Genomic DNA, 13,415 nt, shown 5'->3' on the forward strand with positions numbered 1-13,415 from the left:
TCACCAGGGCACAAGTCGTGACATAGGTTTCTTGAAGATGGAACTTCAGCAGCCTGCACCTGAAGAGACACAGAATGAATGACGTCAGAAAGTCCCTTGCAGTAATCCAGGATCAGGTCATCTGTAATATTCAACAAAGCTGTAGTTGGAACAGACGGAAGTCTCATTGCCCTCCCCATTAAAACCTCATGTGGAGAGAGACCTGTCCTCCTGTCTGGTGTGCTACGCATACTCATGAGTACCAAGGGCAGAGCATCAGGCCAGCTTAAGGACGTTGATGAACATACTTTGGCCATTCGGGACTTTAGAGTTCCGTTTATCTGCTCCACGATACCTGAAGCCTCTGGTCGATAGCTACAGTGCAACTTCTGATCAATGTTTAATGCAGAGCAAAGCATCTTCACAACTTCACTGTTGAAATGAGTTCCTATGTCTGATTCCAAGGAGGTCGGCACCCCAAAGCGCGGGATCAACTCTCTAAGCAACAACTTTGCTACTGTGAGTGTATCGCACCTGCGTGTAGGGTATGCTTCGACCCATCTGGAAAATATGCATACAACCACCAGAACATACCTGAGGCGGTTGTTTTTTGGCATCTCAATAAAATCTAATTGCATTCGGTTGAAAGGCCCCCCAGACCTCCCAATGTGACTCATTGTAACTGGTGTTCTTTTCCCTACGTTCAATTGCTGACATGTGACACATCGTTGACACACTGCTTCTGCTGCAATCCTAAACCTTGGATTATACCAAGTCTGCCTAAATAACCTCAGCATGGCATCTCTTCCTAAGTGTACTGGACCATGTATCTGTCATGCCATTGGACTCACTAATTCATCAGGTAATACTGCCCTTCCATCTGCTGAAACCCACAAATCCATTTCACTTTTCACACAACCTGCTGTTTCCCATGCCTTTTTCTCAGAATCAGGTGCGTTCTCTTGCATGTCTTTTAAATTCTCCCAGGTATCAACTGTCTCTAGAATCATGTTTAGCTCTGTCTTTTCCTGAGTCCCACCTACTTCCACTTCCGTGAAAGAATATCCTTGCTCCGCCCAATATCGAGCAACTTCGTCTGCATATCGATTACCTTGTGACACAAAATCTGTATTTTTGGTGTGGGCTACACATTTAACGATCGCAAATGCTGCTGGACCTTGTAATGCTTCTAACAACAGTCGCACAAATTCCCCATTTCGAATAGGCGAACCAGAGGAGGTCATGTAACCTCTCTGAGACCACAATTGCCCAAAATCATGAACTACACCGAAACCATATTGGCTATCTGTATAAATGGTGACTCTAATTTTGCTACCTGCTAAACAGGCACGTGTCAATGCAATGATTTCGGCTACCTGAGCGGAGTGTACTCCTTCCAGGCAAGCGGCTTCCACCACTCCAGTAATGGTGCAAACAGCATAAGCTGCTCTCAACCGACCAGTATCGTCTCTTAAACATGAGCCATCAACAAAGAAAATTTCATCAGGGTCAGTCAACGGCTCATCCACAATATCTGGTCTTGGCTTGGTGCATAGTTCAGTCACATCAAGGCAATCGTGATCTTCACATTCTTCGCCTTCTATATCATTAGGAAGTGGCATCAATGTAGCAGGATTCAAAACAGAGCACCTCTTAAGGGTCACGTTCTCCGCAGCAAGAATAACTTGCTCGTAGCGCGTGAGCCTATTATTGGTTAAGTGCTGTGTCTTGGTCCTGGTCATTAACAGTTCTACAGAATGAGGTACATACACCACTAATTGGTGTCCCATTACTATATTTTCACACTTTTCAATGCTGACACCTGTTGCAGCAACGGATTTGAGACATCCGGGCAACGCTGCGGCTACCGGATCTAAAGTAGCCGAAAAGTATGCAACTGGTCTACGGGCATTTCCATGAGTTTGTAATAAAACTGACAAAGCACAACCCTCTCTTTCACAGCAGTAAAGTGAAAATGGTTTTTCGTAATCAGGCATCCCCAAAGCTGGAGCATGGCACAAGTCCTCTCTCAGCTGTAGGAACAACATCAAACAATCCTTGTCCCATGGTACCGGATCACTCACCTCCTTGTGCGTCAGTTTTTGTAAGGGTTTTGCTTTCAGGGAAAAGTTAGCTATCAACTGTCGGCAATAACCGACCATTCCTAGGAACATCCTGACTTCTCTCTGTGTCGTAGGCGAGTTCATCTTCATTATCGCCTCTATCCTATCTGGTGACACCTTGCGCTTTCCTTTTTCTATCCGGTGACCCAAGTACTGTACTTCTGTCAGACAGTACTGCAATTTGCTCGGAGATACCTTATGCCCATTTTCAGCTAAATGGTTCCGCAAGGCGATGGTATCTATCTTACAAGCTTCTTCCGTTCCTGACGCAACAAGTAGGTCGTCTATGTACTGGACCAGAACCGAGTTCTGTGGCAGTAGTAGACTTTCAAGATTTTTCTTCAATAGCTGGTTGAAAATTGATGGGCTTTCTGTATACCCCTGTGGGATACGACACCATGTTAGGACACGATTTTCCAGCCTAAAAGCGAAAAGATACTGGCTCTCCTCATCTAATGGAATGGAAAAGAAAGCCTGACAAAGATCTATCACTGTGAACCACTCAGCTTGGAATGGTATCTGAAACAATATCACTGATGGATTCAGTACCACTGGACAACATGAAACAACTATGTTATTAATCCTTCGAAGATCTTGTACTATTCTAAATTTCCCACTAGGTTTTTGCAAACCCATAATCGGGGAGTTGCATGGACTACCCACGACTTCCTTCAGTATTCCCTGTTGAATCATAGAGTCGATTACGGGTTTTATTCCTGCAATCGTCTCCGGGGTCAATTTGTATTGAGGCGTTCCTGGATATTCAACATTTGGTTTTACCATGATCTTCACTGGTTCTACTCCTTTGATCAATCCTATCTCTTCTCCAGTAAAATCCCATACCTCTGATGACACCGTATCTCGTAAGTCCCAAGGAAGCTCCTCCACAGCCAGGGTAGGATACAGTTCTACGCATACTCTCGAATTTGCAACTTTAAAGGTAGCATCATCGTCTGTAGTCTGTACCTCCACTCCCTGAGGTGTGCAGTATATTGTGCAGTTCAGTTTGCACAATAAGTCTCTTCCTAACAGACACACAGGACTAGAATCACATACTACAAACTGATGTTCATCGGTGTAGTTTCCTATTTTCACTAGCACTGGTTCCGTCAAAGGGCTAGTCATTCTCCTATTTGCGACTCCTACCACTTGAATTGTTTCCCCCGACATTGGTAGATCTGGAACCACTACCGATCTCAAAGTTGATTGAGTAGCTCCGGTATCTACTAAGAATGTTGTAGGACACCCTGCCACTTCAGCCTCAACAAACGGTCCTCTTTGATCCACCTCTAGAACTGCCCCGAGGGTACAGTCCTCCTCTCTACTTACACGTCGTCCCGTCAATGGATCAACGTAATAACACTCTTCTTCGTCTATAAAAAGAGGCATTTGTCTATAGATCTTTACCCCTGTCGTAATCTTTGGTGGCTGCAGGAACTGAGCTCGTGGAGCCGAAGTCCCCCCTTTGGCCACCTTACTCCTTGGCACTGTCACCCCTTGAACCGGAACTTCTTGAATTTCCTCCTCCCCTACTTCTAGGTCTCCGTTTTCAGGGTTATAGGGACACTCGCGTTTCCAATGTCCCACCTGGTGACACTGGTGACACTTTGTCGTTTTTTTCAATGTAGCAACGTCTATTCTAGGTCTCGGGTTTTCCTCGTTGTCCTTATTCTGACTATTTGATTTCCGTCCCATTGTCCCTGTTCCCTGTTGCTGCTGTCCACCCTTTCCAGCCGACTGCATCTGCACCATCATCAGTTTCTCCTTTAGTTTCTTTGCTTTGGAATCTATTTCATCACTGCAATACCTTGCGTATCTCAAAATTTCATCCAATGGTTTGTTTTGCCAACAAATTAAATGTTGCTGAATCATCAAACAAATATCAGGTCTCAATCCCAAAACGAACTTCGATACAAACTGTCCTATCTCCTTGGGATCCATTACATCTAATCCACTGTATTGTTTGAACGTTTTCAGCAATCGTTTATAAAACTCATGAACTGTCTCCTTGGGTTCCTGTCTTGTTCGGTCTATTTTTACCCAATCTATATCTTGTGGTGGCACCTTCTCCTTCAGCCATGTCATCACCCTTTCATATTTTAACATTACTCTTTCTGACGGTCCATTAGTACGAGCATCCCTTTCTGGTTCTGCAGTTGGCCATTCGACACTAACCTTGCATGCTATCCACAAGTCTCCTGGGACCACAATGTCGAATAAGGTGTTCAGATCAATCCACAATACTTTTGAAATCTTGACAAACCTCTCTACCTGCTTGTACCACTCTACGGGATTTTCCCTTAACTTCGGAAATGAGTTGGTAAATGCAGCCAAATCTCCCCTACTCCAGGGCACGTGTACATAACTCCCATTCGCTATTTCTCACAAAGGGAATGCCTCCATCTGCAGTAGCCTTCCCTCCGGAGACATCACATTTGCGCTCCGCCTAACAGTTCCCTTTTTGGACCACCTCTCTTCCCATTTGTCCAGATCTCTCCATGCTCTTATTCCTGTGATCAATTCCCTTATGTGTGTTTTTAATCCAGTTGTCCTCCTCTCTTCTAAGTCCTGATCTGAATAATGCAACCTATGGTTACCCTGCAATGCCTTTGTTCTGGACAAATCTACCATATACTTGTCTGCCAGTTCAGACAGTTTCTCATGAGTTGCTCTTGCCTTTCGAGTAATATCCTTTGCTATAAACAGCAGCTCATCTTGTTCATACATGTCAATCCTTTCTAAAGGCAACGCACCATCTATTATCTCGTCCAGGTCAGATTTTAAGCTGGTCACATCGAGTCTTTTGGCTTTTATCACAGCTTTCAGTATGCTATCTCTAGAGAGTCCATTTACATCTCTCCCATCACAGCTCTGAGTCCTACGTCTGGGCTCAGGCGTGTTATGGGGAGTCCTCCCATGCTCCCATCTCTCCAGGTCCCATGCAGTTCCATCCTCTCTGGGTGTATAGTGAAACACTTCTCTATTTCCCATAGTCCCACATTTCCCATTCTGCCTGGTTTCTCTAGGTGCATGGTAAGACATTCCATTATTCCTCATGCCTTCGCAATTTGCCTGTGATCTCTGATCAATCGACGCATGGCAAGATCCTTCGCAGTTCCCCATGTTCCCACGATTCCAGTGCTGTACGTTATCATCAGGTGCGTGGAGAGTGCACTTAAACCTATCCCTGTACTCTTGTGTCCTTTGGTCTCCCTCACTTTGAATGAGACGAGACGTCTCTCCACACTCCGTACTTCTACCTTTTCGCTCCTGCCCATTTCCACCGTCAATATGACGTGTAACTCCTCTACTCTCCTGACTTTTACCGTCCCACTCCTGACTGCTTTCGCTAGCCCCGCAGTGAGATAATGTCCCGTTGCCTCGATTTCCCCATTCAGCTTCTGCTCTTGACCTGTTGCTCGGTGTTTCTGTGGACCTATCCCATTCCTTCAAGTCAGCCATCAACTCTTTATAGGATTTCGGCCGTCGTCCCCTCAGGTCCATCGGTCCTCTCTGACCCCCCTGCTCTGTTACGGGACCCACTGCTGAATCCAATGGGGTGCTCCACGTTATCGGTCCTGGCAATTGCCTCCAGGCATTTGTCGTGTTATTCCTTCTTTCCATCTCAACTCTTTCTCTGTCTAGCCGTACCTGTTCTTCCTCTCTCCCTTTCTCTGGGTGATAAACCGACACTATAGGACCTATGGTAACGGGTACTTGAAGATCATCTGGCAATCCATAAGACTCAACCCTCTCTGTTGCTGGCATCTTCTGCACCACAACCCTTCCGACTACACTCTGTACAGGACTATGTTGAGGTGTCTCCTCAGCTTTGGTAGGTACCCAATTCGTTATAGGGAGTGGCCTATTCCCTTCTATGTCAACCCTATCTTCCCTTGGGAGCTCAGTACCTTCTATCTCCCTATTGTCCGGAGGTGGTCTATCTATCAACAACCTATTTATTAGGCCATCCTCCGACTCGCTCTCGTCATCCTCTTCTATGGGTCTCTTTTCTCCTGTAACCTCTCTCACTGGGTACAACTTATCCACTTCAATCGCCTGTACCCTCCATTTCTTGGTTTCCGCATCCCATTTGGCATCTTGCACTGCCCTTACTGATCGCTTTACCCTTTCTTGGTGTCTGTTCTGATTCCTGTTGTGCGCCGCCCTAATCCACGCATTAAGGGCCTCAAACTGTGTTGATCTAGGCAAAGGTCTCAATGAGGACATAACTGCTTTCAGCTGATGCAACACTTCTAGTCTAAACGTTCCGTATTTCGGAAAAGTCAGTTCTTCATTCCCTTCTGTAATCTTACTCCAAGTATCAAGCCACAGTATAGTATGCAACCCAACATTTGTTGCCATATAGTGAGCTGGTGTACCCTCTGGCGGTGCCTCTTCCCCGTAATAAGATTCTCTTCTTTTCCTCTTAAAGATCGCTCTCAAACATTTAAAACACTTCATGTTCAAAATCTACAAAATTTCTATTTTCTCCGCGTTCGTTTACTTCCTGATGACAATCCACCAATCCCAGCGCGGTTCTCGCTAACCAGCCTATCACAGCGCGGCTTCACACCAACCAGCCTATCACAGAGCGGCTTCACACCAACCGGCCTATCACAGCGCGGCTCTCGCTGACGTCACTCGTCTCCCCTTCGCAGCAGTTCCCCTCCTTTCTCAGCTCGTCTCCCGGCCATGCATGCGTCCCATTCAAACTCTGAAAAAAATGATTACTTCCGACCAAGCGATCACTTTCCTTGACTGTACGCCCACAGTCTAACTGTAATTGTCACCTTAACTGACGAAATGTCTTTCCGTGTACGTCCAGACAATCGCCTTAACTGATAGGTTACTTACACATGGTAACTTTCGACCTGCGTCCGTTACCCACACACCCACTCTTGCGTTCCCCCTATCTCGGTCCTGCGGGCGATCAATGGTACCTCATGACCCCCTTTACTCTGGTCGACAACTACTCTGGATGTTCGATACACCCGAACCACTTAAGCTCTTCTCCGAACTTAAGATTTTCACCAGTTCACCGGTTCCCCAGTTTGCCAGGTTGCCAGTTTACCAGTTTTCCAGGTTGCGCGTGCTCACAACCCTCCCTCAATCACACTACAGGCATTCAACTCCGCATGACATTACAATACAGATACAACACAAGACACCGCAATCTGTCAACGCATGACCCTTGTTATACTCACTCTCGTCCGACCCTGCTGCTTTTCTCTCGCACCGTCAGCACCTTCTTCGGCAGGCGATTCTTCCGCTGCTCATCTCTCGATCTCTAGGGACCTTGGGGTAATCTTAACCTAGTCTAGATCACCTTCCTCTAGAAAGTAACCATCCTACTCTGCTACCAACTGTTACGGCGGGATTTCTGGTCTATTGCTATAGATCTAGATCCCAACTCAGGTCGACTGAACCGTTGATACCTGTCATAGAGTAAAAGGCAATCCACTACTAGGTCAAGCAGTTAAGGACTTACACCACTCTAAAGAACCACTTACTACGAATAAGTTTTAAAAGTTTATTATAAAGGCAAAGTTAACTGGAGATACAAACATCTCAAAATAAGATACAAAAGATATACTGGTATCAGTACAAACATACATTTTCTAAATGCTCTTAGTCGGCAGAAGAATATCACCAAAACCAATTCAAAAATCATCAGAGTTGCAAGAATAGACACAAGCTGTAACTTGTGAGTCATTTACAGAAAGGAAGAAAATCCAGATTAGACTGTCCCTACACTAGACTAAATGACATCCCTACTTAGTAAAATCTTAACCCAAAAAGGTGTCAGCCGTGGTGACTTCCAAAGAAGATCACTCACTTCCCTTAGTCTTCGTTGTGAATCGGTGTCCCGCAGTTATCCTATCTGCCTACCCATCCGCTCTCTTAGGTTTCTCAGACCATCTGCCCTAACTCCACCCAGGGGTGCTGTCCCTAATACAAAAATCACATTTACAATAGAAACGCCCTTTAGAGACGCCCCTCACGTGGTGTTGGTTCTGGCATTTTCCATGCTGATACTCCTCTGGGCCCATCGTTAGCGTTGACCTTGCTTCTCAGGCTCTTCTCCGGCAGGACGGTACCCCCCAGGAAATTCCTGAAGCCTCCTCCAGGCCTGTGCCTGGCTCCCTGAACAAAACTCTATTCATCACTCTCTTGATTGGAACCTCCTCGCACCTGCGAACAGACACTTGTACAGTGGGCCCCAGATTCCGGCCTCCACCGTATCTTCTAGCTCGTAAACCTTCGAGCAGGCTCCGCAATTTATGCTTAACATGACCTTCCTCTAACTAACACATGCAGATCAAAAGAAACGACCTTATCTATTCAGGCCTATTAGAATTACATGAAACGAGCCTGTGCACTCTGTAAACCTTTAATTTCTTAGTCTAAACAGTATTCTAACTTATTACACACAATAGTTATATGAAACACTTCTATAAAACATATATTTCAGTTCTATGATCAATAATACTTTGAATTACAACAACATTAAAAATCCATATCATGTAACAGTTTAACGGCACCTTTCATTCTCTGTGAACTGCCATGTGGCCTACACTTTTCTACGTTTAGCAGAATTACATTCTCCTCTGCAACAGCCACATAACATGGGATTTCAACATCATTCTAACATCTCTACACACTTCTACATTAGCTTTTCACACTGATATATGCATTCTATTTTGATTAAACACTCTTATGTATTTTCACTCTATAAATTCAACACTCTTATGTAATCTTTACTAAACTGATGCAACGTGCTTGTAAATATGGTGCACTTCTATTTTTTTCCTCGATTTGCGCTCTCTCAGTATCAAGAAGACTTCATGAAAACCATTGAACCATAAACTATTGCCTCACCCCTTCCGATCGCCTGACGATCGCCTGACGAACGCCTGACAAACGCCATTCGCACCCCGTCGGGCAAAGCCAAATAAGCCATGCATATTTGAAGTTCCTTTGAAAGGCAGAGCTAGGACTATGACCTCTGTTCCGACTGAGTCTGCATCCACAGAAAGGATGAAATAAGGATCTAGAAATTTCACCAAGGAGATGTGAACTTCATCCCCCTTAAAATACTTTTCCTCCCAGATGCCCCGGCTCTTAGTCAAATGAGGTTAATCTTCAAAACCCCACCCCCACTAACCATAAATATCCGACTCACCTGCTGTCCATTCAAATGATACAAGGTATCTTGTACATAGAGAGAATGTGAGAAAAAGCAGAATCGCTTCATAGATTTGGTGACCTTGGATGGGTGGGCTGGATAAAGAAGTGAACCTGATTTCGGGAAAAGGAGTATCGTGATGGGGATGAGGAAAAGAGAACATGGACCACATTCACATGTTAGAGAAATAAATATAATAGGTTGAATGGTTTTAAAAAGTTAACTTTGAGCATGAATTGTTTTTTTAAACTGCAAAGAATTAAAAAATCAATGTGGGATTGGAGACACAATCTGAGCAGAAAGCACTATAAGCTGCTATGGTGCAACTCTTATGTTGACTAGAAACATTAATATGATGACGCTCTTCTTTTGATATGTCTTTCGGTTAAATTGTATTGTAAGTAGCTGATACAGCACTGTTTGCAGCTCCTCAGTATATGGTTATCCCGTGACAACAATGTTTTCATCATATTTATTATTCTACAAATGTATTTTTAAATGCACTGATGTGTTGTTTGCATGCTATGCAAGACGGCACATCATGGAATGTTTATAAGGAGCATAGAATAGGATTGTGATATTTGCACCTGGAAGAGTCGGACAGCCAGATCCTGAAAAGAAGTAAAGACTCTCTAGCATGGGCCGTCTTTACCCTGAGTTTAATCTTTACTTTTAGTGAAATGGTTTATGAAAAACCAGTAAGCTGCTCCAGATGAGGCTCGAACTCACAACCTAGGCATGCCTCAATGCAAGTACTGCTGTATAAGTACCGCGCGCTAACCGATTGCGCCACTGGAGTTCACTGTTCTCATATCTCCCCAGTTGAGCCATCTAGAGATGACCAAGTAGATACTGGCACTGCTCCCTTATTCACTGTGCAAGATCGACTCACATGATAGCATGTTATCATGACTATTAAAAACTACAGTCCTAATGGAACAGATTTGATAATTCTGCTATATCATGTGCTCTGTCTATTGAACACCACATACATTTGCCAGTTCTGACACAGTCTAGGAGAAACTTATGATTATTTGTAATTAGCACATAGTAAGAATTTCCTAAAAAATGAAACATAGTCACCTAAGGCAGACGAGGTGGCCGAGTGGTTAAGGCGATGGACTGCTAATCCATTGTGCTCTGCACGCGTGGGTTCGAATCCCACCTTTGTCGGAACGCCATCAGACACTCTTTTGAAGGTGGGCATGTCTCGTAGTACAATTACACTCTCTTTCAAGACACAGCCATAATCCACTAGAAGGGCCCAACTGACTATTCCATTTTGGCAATTATGTCAAATTAAGGGAAGTGTTTTGTGCTTAATTGAAATTAGATCTTTCATGAAGTGTCCAGAGGATTGCCTTTCCCTCACTCCTGGCCTTCTAACCAGTTTGGATAGATAGACTGATAAGAAAGCAGCTCTTACTCCTAAAGTTTCAGCCATCTCAAGTGTATGACTGTTGACATATGTCTGCCCCACAGAGACAGATCACTTCTAATAAGTGAGTTCTCTATCTGTCACTGATTGCGGACATACTAACTAGTGTGGAAAATTAATATGTTTTGGTAAACATTATCTGCGCCATCTTGCCTTTTCCCCGGATGCCACACTTTTGTCGTGCGCACCCGCCATTTTAGGTGCCTCGATCAGAACCACCCTCTGCACGCCACTGGCCCCCAGCATAGCCCATCACCTTCGCAAAGCCCGCACTCTGACAACCCCCGCTCTCGCATGCCTTGGGTCATAAACCCCTCTCCAGCGCAGCTCTGCCTCAGAGCCCCATCCTGTTCCCGGCGCGACACCTCCCTTCATTCCTTTCACGGTCCCAGACCCTTTGATGCAAAAACCCTTTTCCTGTGCCCGTTTGTCTTCCTCGTTCCCAGGCCGACACCTAGCTCTGTCGATACTGTTTATTGCCCCTCCTCGTACAGTAGAAAGCTTCCCTAATCAAAGGACCCCCAAATTGATCAAAGCCCCCACCCTATGAGATCCGATCAAACCCCCACATTCCGTGAATCGGCGGAATGTCCAGCTGCGCGATAATCATCACCTGTTGTGACCAGGGTGGGGACTTCAACTGTAAATGTGTGTGGGAACGGGCTTGGAGCGGGGATTCCGAGAATGTCTTTCCGTACATCAAAGCATTGCTAAGAATGTGTTATATGTAATAAAGCAGTAAACCTGTATATAAGAGGCCAGGCCTCAGAGATGCAGTTAGAGCACCTCGTGACGATACTTGCTGTCCGAACTGATGTGTTCTCCTCCGGAGAGAATAAACCTTGTTTCCTGCCTTCCCGTCTCCAGCGCCTGCCTCTTCATTGGTTAATATTCTGTGGGTTCAAGTGGCGACACCGCCGGGCAATACTTAAGGATCTTTGTTCATCAGTTGTCCGTGACCTTTTTAACAATTGGCGTCCAAAACGTGGGGCCCATCAGCGACTCGTGGATCCAGTGGGAGAGGTCCTGACGACAGAGTGAACGACTGCAACGATCGGGAAGTGCACCTGTCCGATAGACCATCGTCTGACAGCCGATCATCCGAACTTCACTGGTTCCGAACAGACCTCTCTCGAGTGATCTACGGTCCTGACTGGGAACCATCAGGAGTGCCGCGAAGATTACGAGGAAAAGAGGACGATCGGGCGCTGGATTCGGAAGACAAGAAACTGTCCATGCGGTCCGGGTAAGGTCGTGTAAACACGACGAATGGCGAAATGATTATTTGAATTGTTTAGGAAATACTAGTATTACTCATTGTTAATTTATTTGGAGATCCACTGTCTACAAACGGAGAAACAACAGGCTCTCTCTTTGCAAGCAGTGGAGGATAGGTAATGCAACTGCCGCGCCTATCTTTCTCCCCCACTGATTAATTATCTGAAACTGAACTATTGTTCGCGGACTGTTTTTCTGGAGATTCTCTGTCTGCAAACAGGAAAGGCCCCCCCTCCCCTTTTTGCAGATAGCGAAAGGGTAAGGTAACGCAGACCTTTGCGGGCCTACTTATTCTCCCCACTGAATTATTTTTACCGAACATTGACTATTTGATATTGGTTCATGAGGTATTCACTGCCTGCAAACAACGTAGAATAGGAATATTCTGTCTAGTATTTGCAAGCAGTGATAAGATAGGCAGTGCTGACTTTTTGTCCCCATTGTGCTCCGTCATGTCTGTCTTCTCCCCACTGATTGGTAGCCTGTTTAGCCCGGACCGCTTATTAGAGGTGAACCATCCGGCTCCACTGGAAGGCACCCCTAATAAGGACATGTTCATGAAGCATGGATTGATCGCTATAGCCTATAACAAACTGTGGCATAAATATACGAAAAAGGATCGAGAAAGTCAGTGGCCACTGATAGGATCCTTCGATAATGACAAAATAAATGCGCTAGAAACAGCCCTTGGTAAAAACAAGACAACACCCACTATGCTTGATAGTTTCGGCATGTGGCGCAAAGAAACTGAGCAACGTAAAAGGAAAATTGAGAGTAGGTTGGAAAAAGAGCTGCGAAAAGCAGCCCACCTAGCTGCTCAGAAATTAGAAGAAGAGATAAAGGAAAGGGAGAAAGCCAAACAGAAACTAGAAAGGGAAACCTCAAGCCAGTGCCCGGTTAGAACGTCCTCCACGCTTTACCCTGATCTACCCTCGAAACAACGAGCCAACGATGATCTGCTGTTAGGTCCTCCGATCATCTACATGCCCCCTCCATATGCCCCCTCCCAATCCTTAGCACAACACTCACCACCCCCAGGTACAAACAAGAGTAGTGCCACAGCTTCGGCCCCCATGGTCTCTGTGCCGGCCGAACCCCTTGCACCAAATACTCCACAAACGACAACGTTAGGCGACCCTGAGACCCGAGGGACCGGTTCCGCGAGAACAAACAGACTAAGCAAAGATGAGCGAACAGGGATCGACAAGATAGTAAGAACACTGGTAGAAAGGAAGGAAGGTGAAGAGTACATCACGGATATGTTTAAATCGTATACAGGGAGTCACAGACGACACTTTACTGTACGACTGTGTTACCATGTCTTGAACGCATACGAGGACCGATACCGAGACAAAGGTCCCGAGAGCCTAACGACTCTGTACCGGAAGGTCGATATCGGGGATGAGGG

The 13,415-nt window shown here is 45.4% G+C and overlaps 1 non-coding gene across 1 annotated transcript; it reads left to right on the forward strand.

Moving 5' to 3' along the window:
* Window positions 1–10,382: 10,382 nt before the first annotated feature.
* TRNAS-GCU (transfer RNA serine (anticodon GCU)) lies at window positions 10,383–10,464 on the forward strand. Its single transcript has one exon. It is a non-coding gene; the product is annotated as a tRNA-Ser (tRNA).
* The last annotated feature ends 2,951 nt before the right edge of the window (window positions 10,465–13,415 follow it).

The sequence above is a fragment of the Lissotriton helveticus genome, chromosome 5_1 (genome assembly GCF_964261635.1).
Source record: "Lissotriton helveticus chromosome 5_1, aLisHel1.1, whole genome shotgun sequence".
Classification (NCBI taxonomy): Eukaryota; Metazoa; Chordata; class Amphibia; order Caudata; family Salamandridae; genus Lissotriton; species Lissotriton helveticus.